The sequence below is a fragment of the Panthera uncia genome, chromosome E1, assembly GCF_023721935.1.
Source record: "Panthera uncia isolate 11264 chromosome E1, Puncia_PCG_1.0, whole genome shotgun sequence".
Classification (NCBI taxonomy): domain Eukaryota; kingdom Metazoa; phylum Chordata; class Mammalia; order Carnivora; family Felidae; genus Panthera; species Panthera uncia.
The window spans coordinates 2,984,058-2,998,771 of NC_064814.1; the positions used below are offsets into that span (position 1 = coordinate 2,984,058).

General features: G+C 55.7%; 1 protein-coding gene across 3 annotated transcripts in view; it reads left to right on the plus strand.

The window, feature by feature from the left end:
• RBFOX3 (RNA binding fox-1 homolog 3) overlaps nucleotides 1-14,714 on the plus strand; it is a 365,776-nt gene that overhangs the window by 179,613 nt on the left and 171,449 nt on the right. For all 3 annotated transcript variants that reach the window (XM_049635557.1, XM_049635558.1, XM_049635559.1), the window contains exon 3: nucleotides 2,577-2,684. The gene's annotated coding sequence lies outside the window, so the exon portion shown is untranslated. The remainder of the gene's footprint in view (nucleotides 1-2,576; nucleotides 2,685-14,714) is intronic.

Consider the following 14,714-nt stretch of genomic DNA (forward strand, 5'->3'; position numbering starts at 1 on the left):
ATCCACGCTCCACGTGGCATCTCCAGGGGGCAAAGAGAGGCCGGCCATGCCCTCCCTGCCCCGAAGGCGTTGCTGGACCCTCCCAAGCCAGGCCAGGCCTCTCTGCTCCTCCCATACCCAGGGCGTCTGGGGCGAGGACCCCAGCCGGGAAGAGAGAGGTGAACGGGCCCAGGACGTGAAGACAAAGCGAGCGAGTGATGCGTAGCAGCCCGTGCACCACCTCGCCGTTGCTCTGTCCCCAGACTCGTGCTTTGGAAGTGCAGGGACCCCCGTCCCCTCTCTGGCGCTGCTGAATCGGCCCCTGGAGCTGCCCACCCTACCCTCTTCCATGAGCCTGCCCCAGTGGGCTTTGGAGGGTTTCCCAGGGCTGTGCATAAGGGTCTTAGCTGCGAGGGAGCTCGCAGTGCAGATGGGGAAACCCAGTCACCCAGAGGCCCACCGTAGCAAGAGCCAGGACAGGGTGCCATCACAAGGCATCTCATGCCGGATTCCCTGGGCTCAGGTCCAGGCCAGTGTGTGGTTGTTTCCCTGTAGAGTTCCTGGAAGGGTCGCCAGTTACAGCCACGAGAAGGTTCCGGGTGCCCTCATTGCCCTAAGCCCCCGGTCCCGTCTCTCCCGCTGCCTCCTCCCCAGGGAGGAGTGTGTGCTCGGGCTCGAAGAGGACCGGACCACGGCAACCACGCAGTCTGTTAACCCAATAAAATCTCAAGTTCATGAGCAGGAGGGTTTCCTGGCCTGAGCCTGACATGCTACTTGGGACGGGTGGCATGCCCCCATCCCGGGAAGGGTCCTGTCACCCAAGAGCCAGCTGCCATCCACCCTCCAGGTGGGTCTGGCTGTCCACCCTCTGCCCGCCGCGCCCTATCCCCATCAGAGGTCCTCAGGCCATGCCCTGTGGTGTCTTCTCCGCCCAGCCTAGACTCAGGATGCTTGTTCTCTGTGTCACTGAGAATCCCCAGTCCCTCTTCTTAAAGATCGGCCCTGTTCCTGTCTCCCTTGCGTTCTCTCTCCTTCTCTGTCTCCTGGGACTTTTCCTGGTGTGCCTAATTCCCAGGGGCTGCTTCGGCTTCTGGGATGCAGCCCCACCTCGCTGCACACACACGACCCTACCAATCGATTCCGAAAGCAATTCGTCACAGTACAGTGGTGCTGGTAACTGTGGCATTTTGCTTCGTGGTTATTGATACATCATCAGGACTGAGAAGCAGTGCTGGGGGGGAGGGGGGCAGCACTGGCCGGGGCACAGCGGACAGGGTGTGGAGACAACTGTCCTGCAAATGCCAGGGAGCCCCGCTCTGGCAGGGGGTCGAGGGGCAGATTGTGAGACTCAAGAGGAACCTGGTGCCAGGGGCTGGGACATCAGCTCACGAGAGACTCAGGGTCAGTGCGTTCCTGGGCTCGTGACCCTGCATTCCTTGCCCCCAAGGGATGGCTGGCCCCTTGCTGCCTCCTCTGCCCTTTCCACGTCATCGAGGGGCCCAACTCCTCTGGAAGTGCAAGCTGGAAAGACCCCAGAGGCGCTGAATCAGCCACGGTTCTCCCGAGAAACAGGACCAATGGGAACTGTTTATCTATCCATCCATGCATCCACCCATCCATCTGTCCGTCCATCCAGCCATCCAGCCATCCATCTGTCCGTCCATCCACCCATCCGTCTGTCCATCCATCCATCCATCCGTCCGTCCATCCGTCTGTCTGTCCGTCCATCCATCCGTCTATCCATCCAGCCATCCATCTGTCCGTCCATCCATCTGTCCATCCATCCAGCCATCCAGCCATCCAGCCGTCCATCTGTCCATCCGTCTATCCATCCATCCACCCATCCGTCTGTCCATCCATCCGTCCGTCCGTCCGTCCGTCCGTCCATCCGTCCATCCATCCATGCAGCCAGCCATCCGTCTGTCCATCCATCCACCCATCCATCCACCCATCCATCCACCCATCCATCTCTCCATCCATCCAGCCATCCGTCTGTCCATCCATCCATCCATCCACCCATCCATCCATTTATTCATCTCTCCCTTCCCCCCTCCATCCATCTTTCTATCAATCTACTTGTCTTATCTATATATCATCTACATCTATATCTACCTATACCTATACGATATACATGATGTAGATAGATAGATAGATAGATAGATAGATAGATAGATAGATAGATAAAGAAAAGAGATTTGTTTCAAGGAATTGGCTGGTTGTGGTGAGCCAGCAGGTTTTGATGAGCGAGGGTGAAGGTCTAGATAAACTGTAAGGTCTGTACCTTACAGCCAGACCCCATGGGCTGTGGGCCCCCTACCCCACGGGTCCCAGAGCCTGTCTGATATTGTGCGTCTCACTGCAAGAGAGCAGCAGGGCTGTGAGTGGCTGAGAGCCTCGAGGTGGCGAGCAGAGACGCTTTGTTATAACTTCTCCCAGCCCGATGCTCCTTGGTTGCAGCGTTGAAACGATGCCGTTCCCATGACACTCTGTCCTGTGATATTTTTAATCAAGAGCGCGGGAGAGCGTGTGTCTGATGCACTCCAGATATTCAGAGATTGAAAATGGTTTTGTTCTCGTGTTTTCTTTTCTAAATGCAGCGTTAAGTCAGAACGGCCAGAGGAAGATTCTGCCAGCATTTCCCTTGAGCTGGTCTGCAGACCCCTTCGGCTGGGAACCTGTCCCAGGAGCTCTCCGTCGGCAAACAGGTGCGCATCCCCTCACGTCGAATTTTCTGCTCCACCCGGAGCTGGTTCCTGGATCCAGGTTCCTGGATCGGGGCTTCTCGGGGGCCCAGGGTCTGGGAGTGGCTATCGCTGTGGGCGGCAGCGTGGCACTTCGGCAATGTGTCAGCGTGGCGTCAGCTGGGGAAGCCGTGGTTGGTAGAGAGGAGGGTCTGCCCCTCCCCCCGCCGCTTGGTTCCTGAACCCTTCTGTGTTTCCTACCTGCCCTTACTCAGTCCCATTTCTAAAATGCAAATCAGCGAGTGCATAATAGATAATTAATAGACTGATCAGCCAGCAAGGGAGGTAAGTAGATAAATAATTTTAATCATCCTTGGGTTGCCCATAAATTCCCTCACTGCCTTTTTATTAAACTCTCTGTTTACAGGAGTCATTTATATTGCATGCCACTTTGCAAATCCCTTCCTTGGCGTCTCCCACCAGGTCTGACCTGGGGTGGGGGCACCGTGTGACAGCCAGGGTCTTTTCCCGGCAGGGCCGGGCGCTGGCACAGGTTTCGAGAAGCTCTGCCCAGGGAGCAGGGGTGGGGGGCGACAGGGAAGACTGTGCTCAGCTCCCCGAGGCCTGCCCTCTGCTCCCCAACGTGGCCGCAGCCTGTATTTAGACAGACTCAGAAACCTTTATTATGCTTGGCACCTGTGCCATAGGTATGAGCTCACTCTCCTCCCCAGGGATGGCCTCCACCTATTAATAGCCTTGGCTGAGGCTTCCTCGCCGCTCCGAGTGCCAAGAGAGAAAGTGGGTTAATAAATATAAAAGAAAACTCCCTTAAGAGGGCCTGGGGCCAAACTCTCGCCCAGACTCTCCAAGACTGGTGGCTGATGGGGCCCAGAGGGGCCCAGGGTTCCCTTTACCCGGCCTCTCCTCCTCCGACCAGTGGTCCGATGCCTGGCTGGCAGGTGTGAGGACCGGCGTTGGAGCAGTGCTCTGGGTTTCCAGGGAGCTGGGATGGTTGAGGCACAGGTGGGCAAGGCCGCCACCCAGGTGGGGCGGAGGTAGGGGTTCAGATGTGACCTGGGTGCATCTGGCGGCTAAAGGAGATGAGGGTGCATCTTGGCTCTCCTGCCTCCCCCTTCCCACCGCTACCGTTTCTGTTGGTTTTCGCTGGTGACCTTGTGCACCTACAGCATGGAAGAGAAGGGGGGAGTGGCCCTTGGGGTGGTCACTGAACAAGACGAGTCTCTCCTCGCCTTCTCCCCCACTCCCCGGGTCTGTAGCAAGGATAGTTTAGCCTGAGTTAGAAACACCTGTGAAAACAGAGCGGCATCCCAGGGAACAGAGCAGGGAGGGGACGGGGAAGCTCCCTAAAGACAGGTGTGCCCAGGGTCAGCTCCCAGCCGAATTTCAAAGTGTCAGCGGCCGGCACTCTGCACAGACGCGCAGGCTGCCCCTGGGTGAGGGAGTCCTCATCTGACACTGCAGAGCGCCCTCGGGCCAGGGAATGGTTCTGTCCCTGTCTTGTTCATTCTCAGCCTGGTACTGTGCAGACACTCCTAGGATTCGTCCTCCTGCGGGTGGGAGGTCACTGCCACCCCGCTCCTTGGCGGCAGCCAAGGCCCCCACCTGGGGACGGGCAGCCTCCTGCCGCTGCCTGGGCCGGACGCCGGGGTCCACCTGACACCTGGATGGCCAGCTGGGCTCACACCTGCCGGTCACGTCTCCTCCTTGGAGGGCAGCTGTTTGCCCAGGGCAGAGAAGGAATTCAGGCTGAACAGGTGGAAAGGCCTTTTTAAGTAGCACTCGGTGGAATTCGAGTCTGAAAAACGGCCCAGTGGAGGCTCCCTGCCCTTTCAGGAGTTTATTTAGCTCAGAGCCGCACGCCCGCCCTGCCGCCTCCCCGGCCCACACACTGGCTGAGTGGGAGGGAGAGAGACCGCCCAGGGAAGAGGCGGAAAGAGCTGACGGGGCAGATTTTCCAAACGCTTCTTCCCTCTGCTCAGTTCAGGGCAGGCTGGAGGGGCGGCCACTGAGCCCGCTTTCACTGCGTTCTGTCTGAGGCAGGCGGACAGGGGGACAGGACTGTGCCTTTCGTTAGGACTTGGGGGCACTGGGAACGTACGTGTTCGCGGAACCCCGAGAGTGAGCCCTGTCGCGACAGCTCAGCGTCTCTGGCGTCTCGGGTCATTCGGTGGACGTTTTTAGGGCCTCTTGTCCGTTTCTGCTTTGGGGGGACTTGGGGCAGGTGGAAAGGGAAAATAATGAATGAAGACCGGAGCACGTTGGTGGTCCAGCCAGTGGTGGACACCCCAGCAAGGCTCCTTGCTCTCTGGGACGCGCTGGTCCACGGGAAGGAGTCCGGTGGGGAGGGGACGCCCCCTCGCTCCAACAAGAGGCCCCCAAGTCCGCAGGGTGTTTACATCCACTGCTGTGGTTGAGCCCCTCACACATCCCCACTGCAGATGAGGCCCCGGGGAGCAGGAAAGGAGGGGCCGCGACTGGAATTCACACCTTCTGGGGCTTCTGACCCTTGCTCAGTATGTGAAGCACAGAAGTGGTTTGTCCGTGGACCACCTTGAAGCAGCCGTGGCCAACTCGCCTCCTTGGGCAAGAGGTTCGTGCAGAACAGAGAGTGGGGCCTCTGGGCTGGGCGCCCCGGGCCCCAGGAGGCTGAGTGAGGGTGTCATCACTGGGGCTTGCCTGTGTCCTTGGTTCAGAGTCTACACTGGACGCCTTCGTGAGGCTGAGCTGCGGTATTTGCCTGTGTACACACGTGTGCGTGAGGGGGGGGGGGGGGGTGCTCCAAGCAGACTTGCTGTCTTAAAAATTCCTCCCTAACCTGAAATATAAGGAAAATAGGAAGAAGGTGATGCTCTGGCCCTGTCGGTATCAAAGTAGTAAGTCATACTGTGTCCCATTCTGTCACACCCTTAGAATGCCATGGGACGTCCGAGCTGGGAGGGCCCCTGGGGACCATCTTGTCCAGCTCCTTCCTTTTTTGGCCAAGCAGGAGACTGGGCTCTGAGAGGCCCAGGGCTCCCCCCAAGGCTCGCAGCTGGTAGTGGAGGCTGTTCTCCCGCATCCTCCTCAGGACCCTTGAGGGGTGGCGTCCCTGTTTCAGCTGTCATTGCACTGAAGGTGACTCTTCCAGGGATCAGTGGTCTCGTGCCCCTGGTCCGCCTGACCTGCCTGTCGGGGCCGGGCAGGTGGAGGTGTGTACCTTCGGTGCCGTCATCAGGCTGGCCCCTGGCTTCCTAAGTGCAGAGTGTCCTAGCAGTGCGGGCGTGACCTGTCCCGGGAGAGGGCGTGACAGAGGAGCCAAAGGAAAGAGCTGAGGGCTTTGCTTCCCCCACAGACAGGGACGGGTGGATCGAGCTCCTGCCCCCACAACATGATTCCAGACCTCAGGTGCCAGCGGCACCTTCGGGGAAGGGCAATCGCAGAGATGAATCCGGAAGGGCGGCTCTTTGGTTTGTCTTCCTCCTCTGGGGCTAGGGGGGTCTCAAGGCCGTCCTTAGGATCGATGCTTTTCTTTTTAAATAAAAATGAGCTCATGGTACCTTTTCGTTAGTACACAAACAAGGCATGTTCGCCGTAGAAAAGTACGGACGAGAAAGCGAACGTATAATCCAGCTGTCAGAAATTACAGAAATGGGATCACAGTCTGTCCATTGTTTGGTAACCCGGGTTTTTTCTGGCTGTTTCAGCCTAACAGCATCTTCAGGAGCGTACTTCTAGGTGGATTGTCACCTCGCTTTTAATGCATGCACACTGCTTCATTACACAGAGGTGTCATCATTCACTTACCCAACCCCCCAGGTATGCTTCCGACTACTCTGACAGGCATTAGCCTCTGACCCCGCTTCCAGAATTCTCTGGCACACCTCAAGAAACCAGAAGATTAATTTCCCAAATAGGAATCAGGAGATGATTATTCACATTCCAAAGGAGTCTGCAAACATATCCTCCAAGAGCTCCTTTGATGAATGGGCTCCCCCGGGGCATCCAGACGTGCTCCCGTGTGTGGGATCCCGGTCCACATCCAGCTGCGTGGAGGGTGGCCCCCGTGGCCTCACGCTCCCACCCCTTCCTTCATGGAGGCCTTTCCCGGGTCCGCAGAGCGCGTGTGTGGGCGTGTGCACAAACGAGCACGTGCACACCCGCACCCACGCCCGCACATACACACATGCGTGCCTGCCTGCATACACACACAACGTCTGGAAGCCTGTCCCGTGATGGGCTGAAAGGTGATGATAATTTAATTCATCGTTAATCACATCGTTATCAGGTGGTCTGCCCCTGGCAACCATTCCCGGGGAATAAACTGTCATCTCTCTCTAAAAGATAAAGGGAAGTCAGCATTCATGAGGTGAGGCAGGTCAGGGCCCCCAGGCCGTGTAACTTACTATTTAATGAGACAGAGACATCTCAGAGGAGTAGAGACTTCAGGGGACTTTTAGTGAAACCAGATCTGAAAACCCCACATCCCAGCCTGCAAGGCAGCGTCCACGGGGGGGGCGCGTATGGTGGTGTCGCCATCTGGGAAGCGGGGCTGTAAGTTCCCCTAAATGCGTCTTTTCCCTGATAAGCCGTCTGTACCCACAGAAGAGCAAAGGCCCACCCACGGGAGAACGGTGCCCACAGGCAAGGCATTAGTGTGTGTTCATATGACCGTATACCCAACAGTCCGTAAACACATTTCTGGTATATTTGTGTTCAATTTCAGAATACCTAAATTATACTTGGGTTTATATTTAATCATGTATATAAACATAAACATAAATATAAATATATATATATATATATATACACACACGTACCCACTTAACGTCTATATTTTTAAAATAACTTACTGACTTGAAATTCATAGGACGTAAAATTACCAGCTACAGTGAACAATTCAGTGGCACTTGGCACAGCCACGATGTACAGCCACCTCCTCTGGCTCCCAGCCATTCCCATCACCCTGAAAAGACCCCTCACTCAGGTGTATTTAAAAAAAAAAATTTTTTTAACGCTTATTTGTGAGAGAGAGATAGAGCGCAATTGGGGGAGGGGCAGAGAAAGAGAGGGAGACACAGAATCCGATGCGGGGCTCGAACTCACGAGCGGTGAGATCATGACCTGAGCCAAAGTCAGATGCTTAACCGACTGAGCCGCCCAGGCACCCCCCCACTCAGGTGTATTTTTATCAATGTTTAGTTACTTTGTTTTGAAAGGTGCCCTACCTACCACCAGCCCTCCCCCTCCCTCCCCTAAAACCAACAACTTGAGAAAAGCTGGGCAACTTCAACAACGTATGGAGTCTGGGATTGGACATCATTCATTCATTCACTCATTCTTTCAGGACGTATTTATGGGGTACCTGATGGTTGGAACCCTGGCCCTGTGTCTTATTAGCGATGTCAGGCAGTTACTTAACCTGTAACATCTCAGCTCCTTATCTGTAAATCGGGACAATAACATTCTTCTCGAAAGGCTCTCAACAGGATGGAGGAAATATTAATTGTATGTGAAGGAGCTGGGACAGTGCCCAGCGTGTGGTGAGAGCTCCGTGTACGTATGCCTCTTTTGAAATTTTATTTTTAATCATGGTAAAATACACAGAACACAGTATAGCGTCCTAACCGTGTTAGAACTCTTTCCATCTTATAAAACTGAAACTCTGTCCCCATTAGACTCTAACTCCCTCCCACTCCCCCCGCGCCCACCGTCCTGCTGTCTGTCTCTGGATTTGAGACCCCAGGGACCTCACACTGTGGAACCCTACGGTGCTTGTCCCTCTGTATCTGGCTGACGTCACTCAGCATCATGTCCTCCGGCTGCCTCCATGCTGTGGCGGGTGTCAGGAATTCCTTGCTGTTGATGGCCGAGTGATACTTACGGATGGACCCGCCTCGTGTTCGCCCGCCCTCCATCGTGGACGCCAGGTGGCTCCTGCCTCTTGGTGCCGTGAGCCACGCTGCTCTATGTAGGTGTGCCTTTTTATTCATCTGTCTTGACATGATGGAAACCGAACGGATTTGGAAACTCCCTTACCAGGGAGGCTCTCCTGTTCCCCGCGTCACATCCCCCCCCCCCCCCCCGCCACCCACCTGCAGAAGACAGGCCTTGAGACTGCAGGACTGAAACCCCATCGGGGAGCCCCTCTGTGTCAGTCTGTTCGGGGCACATCTTTGCAGCTCTCTGTCTGGAAAATAAATCTTCCCAGTGGGAGGCGATTCTCCCGCTGACTTTGGATGAGGCTCGTGGGCCCGTGGCACCTGGGAGACTTCGCCTCCTATTAACTGCCCACCCAGCTAGCTTCCACGTCCCGACAGACGATGCGGAGAGGCAGAGGTCCAGAATGACTGAGCGGGTTACACACGCTGCTACAGCCTTGTCTTGAGATAGTGGGGGATGGGTGAGCAGGGACCTACAGAGCCCCTGGGGGCTCCCCCAGGCTCCCCTCTGAAGGAGGTGTCTCCTGGCCCGACTCACAGGGTCGCTCCCTGGGGCCTGAGTGCTCAGCCTGGAAGTGGGCGGGACGAGGAAGGGGCGGTCCAGAGGCCCACAGGGTGTCTGGAGCCCAGGGCAGCAGAGAAGAGAGGCTTGTCTTCCCCAAGTAAATGCCGGAACCAGGGGCCGTGTTTCATCCTGACAACCCTGAGTCCCCTGTGTGGGATTCTGCCTGTAAATGCTGTGCGGCCACAAAGGTGGGACTTTCTGGGAAGGAAACGCTGAAATGTCAGGCCGTTCTCTCCTGAGACCCATTAATCTCTTCTGGAAACACAAAGCAAGATCAGTCCCCACTTCAGTCACCAAGCTCCCTGGCGCTGAGTCACAGGGGGTTTCTGGTGTTTCCTTCCGAGCCTGAAACGCGGGCCTAGAGACTAAGACACCTCGAGGAGTCGGTCACAACAGGCAGAGTGGTGACAGCGGCGTCACAACAACAACGTAGCTTTCACCCAGGGCACTGACCCCGCAGACACCTCCGTCTGGTGGGTGCTCCCTTTACTCATGTTTTAGGCCCATTTTACCCACATGTGGATTCTCCCCTCTTTCGGGATCCCCCACCCCCACCCCGCCCCGAAGGTGTAAAAGTTTTTCTCTCACTTTTAAGAAAGGAAGGATATTTTTGTTAGAAATCAGAGCTGCATTTTAGCAGGATCGGGTCTTCTGTTCTGGAGTGATGTCACCGGCTTTTCTTTTCGATTTGCCCCATCCCTACTGGATTCCTGGTGCTCCCGGAGGAACACTGAGCTGGCAGGGCCTGTGTTCGTGAACTCGGGCTGCTGTCACCAAGTGTCAGCCTGGACGGCTTCAGCAACACCATATTTCCTCACAGCCCCAGAGGCTGGACGTCCAAGGTCAGGGAGGCAGCAGGGGTGGTTTCTCTGGAGCCTTCTTCTGGGGCTCTCAGACGGCCGTCTTCTCTCTATGTCTTCACATGATCATCCCTCTGTGCACGTCTGTGTCCTAATCTCTTCTTATAAAGACACCAGTCACACTGGATGCAGGCCCACCCTTGTGACCTCATTTTAACTTAACCACTTCTTGAAAGACCCATTCCCAGATACAGGCACATCCCACACAGTGCTGGGGGGTTAGGGCTTCGACATGTGAATTTGGGGGACCCAATTCAGCCTGTGACAGAGCTGCCCAGCATCGTGCCTGGGTGAGCTGGGCCCTGTCCCCGGGTTTGCTTTAGGAATGACGTTCCCCTCCAAGTCCTCCTGTGTCCTCAGTCCTGCACGTGGCCTTTTATCCGTTAGCTCACTTCCCGTGCCCACCCTGTCTCCCCACGTCCAGCTGCATCCGCTGCTGGGGAGAGTGTCAACCCTGCTGAATCTGAACGAGCCTCTCCAGTTCCAGACCTTTGTCCTCCTGCCTGCGAGCCTTGCCATCAGCAGGATGCTGGTGTTCAAGTGCAGCCGCCCCGCCTCTGATCGATCCACAGCACCAAGACAGTCTGTTTACTTCTGTCTCTCCTGCCATCAAGGTCAATACCGTGTGGCCTCTGATGGGGTTGGTTGCCGCCCGCACAGAAGACCTCCACCCCCGTCCACATCAGCCCCCGGCCCGTTCCCCACAGCCCACACTCAGGGTGCGTGACTGTGGGGCAGAGACAGGAAGGGCAGTCTCTATTCTTCCTGATCTGCCCGGCGGCGTGTGCCCGGTTCCGCAAAGGGCTGACCGGGTGATGAGAGAACCTTCTCAAGGCCATCTGTCAACTGAAACCTTGCCTTGTGTTCTGTGCCTTTGCCCACACTGTTCCCTTGTGAGGAGAGCCCTTGTCTCCCTGCAGAGCTCTTTGTCCTCTGATATTCCACCAGGACATCACCTCCGTGAAGCCAGCTTGGCACACCGCCGTTCACATCCCCGCTGTTCGGGCCTCATTTGACCCTGGGCTCACCAGCCACAGAGCAGTGCCGGCCTGTCTTCTCCAGCAGGACAGGGGCTCCTAGAAGCAGAGATTTGTTCAGTCTCACCCTTGCCCCCTCCCCCCACCCCTCACACACACATTCACAGTCCCTGGCACAGTTTTGGCACCCAGGAAACCACCAGTGGAATGTAGCCGTGGCTCCTTGGCTGTATGGTGCCACTCAGTGGTGCACTGCCTCAGACGCTAATCCTCAGCCTCTCTTCCTGCCCCCAGAAGACATTTCCAGTGTCCCGGGCTGCCTTAGTATGCCTCCCGCACCTTCCCTCCACTGTTGGTTTGCTGTAACACTGCTGAGTCAAGTGCCCTAACCCAGATGCATTTTGTATCTGCCTGGTGGTGAGCTCTCCACTGGGAGAAGCTTCCGGAAGGAGGCACTAACACCCGTTATATCTTCCCAGGCTCGTGCTTTGTTTTGTAATTCGTATGCTCATTGGGTTTGTTTGTTTTCAGTTTGACCATTCCCATACAGCAGAACAGACAAACGGGCTTTTCTACTCAACTTCAGAACAGTTTCTAAGGAGCAGTTCGGGTGGGGCAGGCAGGGCTACTGAGGTACCCTGTCAGCTTCTGTGGTCCCTGGAGTCTCTGCACGGGGCATGTCTGTTGTGACTAAAACATGACTCAGGGCTGGCCCCCCACATCCTGAAAAGGACACCCCATTGTGTCCTGTGGCCACCCTGCTCTGCGGCCACAGTGCCGGCTGACAGCTCTCCCGGTCTCCATGTGTTTATCCGCCATCACTGCATTCCTCGTGGAGGCCACGGCCCCACCTGCTCCCAAAGACCCCCAGAGTTGCTGGAGATGATTGGGAAGGGTCCCACTGATACCATGGGGATGCCCCCAGGAAGTCACATGGCCCTGGAGAGGCAGGTTCCACCTGCTGGTGCAAGGGAGGACCATCCCGGCCCTGAGGTTCTCCTTCATCTCCCAACTGGTCAGCTCCCAGGCGGGTGAAGGTCACCTGGACCGTGGCGGGCTGGATCCCGCAGGGGCCGTGGAAAGTGGAACAGCTAAGATCTCTGAGAGGCAGTCCAGAGTATCGGAGGTCTGCTGAGGGCCGTCGTCATTCCTCTCTGTTGTGATCCCAGTCCTCCAGCTCAGGAGGCCTTGGATCCGAGTATGGCTGCTCAGGGGAGGAGAAGGACTCTGCGGAGCGCCAGATGAGGAAGGCAGCAGGCCTCGGAGGGCACTTTAAGAAAATGAACAAATAGAGCCACTAGCCAAGATCAGGAAAGAACCACAGCCAGTGGGGGAGGGCAGGAGAGGGAGGAGTGGAGGGGAGGGGGAGAAGTAGGGAAAGACGGAGGAGGGGGAGCAGGGGGGGGGGGGGGGAGAGGAGGGGGGAGGAGGAGAGAGGGGGAAGAGGGCCATAGCAGGTGGCTGTGGAAGAACACCACCCAGTCTGGGCACGGACTCTTCCGTCAGGTGCCTTCCTGGGAGCCCAGCCCCCTAGGTAGGGGACGCAGGGAGGACCACTGTCCTCCAGGTCAAGAGCTGTACCCTTTCTTCAGCGTATTCCTTTTCCTGAAATTCTCATTATCATTTTTGCACGTGTATCTAATATAAAGTCTGCCCATAAAGTAATGAAACACGGCTTGATTCTGGCAAATGATGTGATTATTACATAATGAGATTAAGTGCCCTGAACCAATACGAAAATCCAAATCAGGTTGTGTGTGTGAGTGTGTGTGTGACATTGGTAGCTCTTTTTTTGTTGTTGTTGGGTGTGTGTGTGTGGGGGGGGGTAAAATTAAAAAAAATTTTTTTTTGCTGATAGCTGGTCATTTTTTAAAAGTTCTTTTGTATTTTCTTTCTGAGTCCGCACGTCTGCACACTGAGCCCCCATAAATTCTGAGCTGTGGAATCTGGCTGTGTCAGCAGTCTGCGAAATGAATTGATATTAAGTGCAACAAAAGTCTCTCTAATTCGCCTCGTGTCTGCCTCTGCCCTCCTGCAGCCCCTTCTCGACTGCCCCCCACCCTAGCCCCCCACAAGCTGTAATTGAAAAGGGGAAGAACGGAGATGGCCATCAGCACTAGGGAGATACCGGTTTGTCTAGTACGTAAAACGTCTTGAAGTCTTAATTTAGGAAGAGCTGCACTTTCCCACCGCCCTGCCACAGACAGAGGACACTCCCTAAGATGCCCCTGCACTCCATACTCCCCGGCACCCCCAGAAAGCGCCTGTCACACAGGCCACACGTAGATATGCCGGCCATCTTCACACTCTCTCCAGCACACTTGGCCAGGACACAGGGGTGCCACATCGGCCTCTGAACTGTGCCCCGACAGCTGCTTGGCCCACGGGTCCCTGTGGGAGGCACTCGGCATATTATGCAATGAGGAGTCTGGGAGGAGACGACAGGGCAAGAAACTGAGTGTGAAGTGGCAAGAATGAGTGGCTGAAACTCAGGGAACAAGAAATAACACAAAACATAGACCAACAACTTCTGCTCCTTCAGTCCGCACCTTGCCTGGCTCATGCTCAGACCCCACAGTTTGGAGCTTGGGGTCAGGCAGTGCTTATCCAGGGCTGCCGGTGGGAAACCCCTCCCCCTTTCCTGAGCTGGAAGTCACTTGCTGTAAAGGAATTGGCTCCCACCCAAAATGCACAGAGAGGCCAAGGCAGCAGGCACCCCTCCTTCCCTCCCTTCCACCCTCCCGTTGCCAGGTTATGCATTAATTTTTTTTCCTCCTGCCCTCCCCACAAAACGAATCTTGATTTAAGAAATCAGACCTGGCAGCTGTATCTCGTCCTTAACATGCTCCAGTTGCCAGGATCTGGAAAATCTGCTGTGGGCAGGCAGGATTGCCTCCAAATGCATTTCTAGCATGGTGGATTTTAGTGAGCACACACCCGGCAGAATTTATCTGCATACTGCACGTCTCATTGGCCCTAGCCACTGGTGCCAGATAAAACCGGAGCCTCTGAGAGGATCCCCAAGTCTGAGCACACCTCATGGTGGTCATCCTCTCTCATGGAGCCTCTGACGTGGACCAGGCACCATCGGAAAGGTGAACTGGGCTGTGAGCAAAGCTTCTGCACGTCTCTGTCTCGGTAGAAGGTCAGGCTGTTTGAACTGGGCACTGAGCTCTTCGTATCCACCTCCGGGGAAGAAGTCTCTTCCTCCTGATGAAGAAAATCTGGGAAGTTATTCAAATTCACGTTTGGTGGGGAAATGAATTAAAACAAGCGACAAGCAATCATGTTTCGAATTTGATGAAGGCAGATCAGCCGTGGCACGAGCCTACACAAGCACTAGCTGCTGTCTCCAGGTGACAGATGAGTGCCATGTGTTTCTAGGCAAGGAGTGCAGAGAGGCCCTGTCACTATTTCTAATAAATTTTAACTCCCAGGAACTTGGGAGGTGATTGGTAGCTCAAGGCACCTGCCGGTCACTGTCCATGGTGCTGAACCCCATGCCCTCCCACAGCACCTCTGTCTTTCCCTGTTTCCCTGAGACGCAAAGGCACCAGCTACAGTAGGGCGCAGATACTTGGTGCTAGGACTTGATGATAGGTGTGCCCAGTCTAATCTGAGAGACTGCCTTCTGGTCCAGGACTCTGCCAAGGGGTTTCAAAGGCGGAGAAGCTGTTAAGAAAAAGCAGCCATTTTTTGAAGGCCAGTACAAA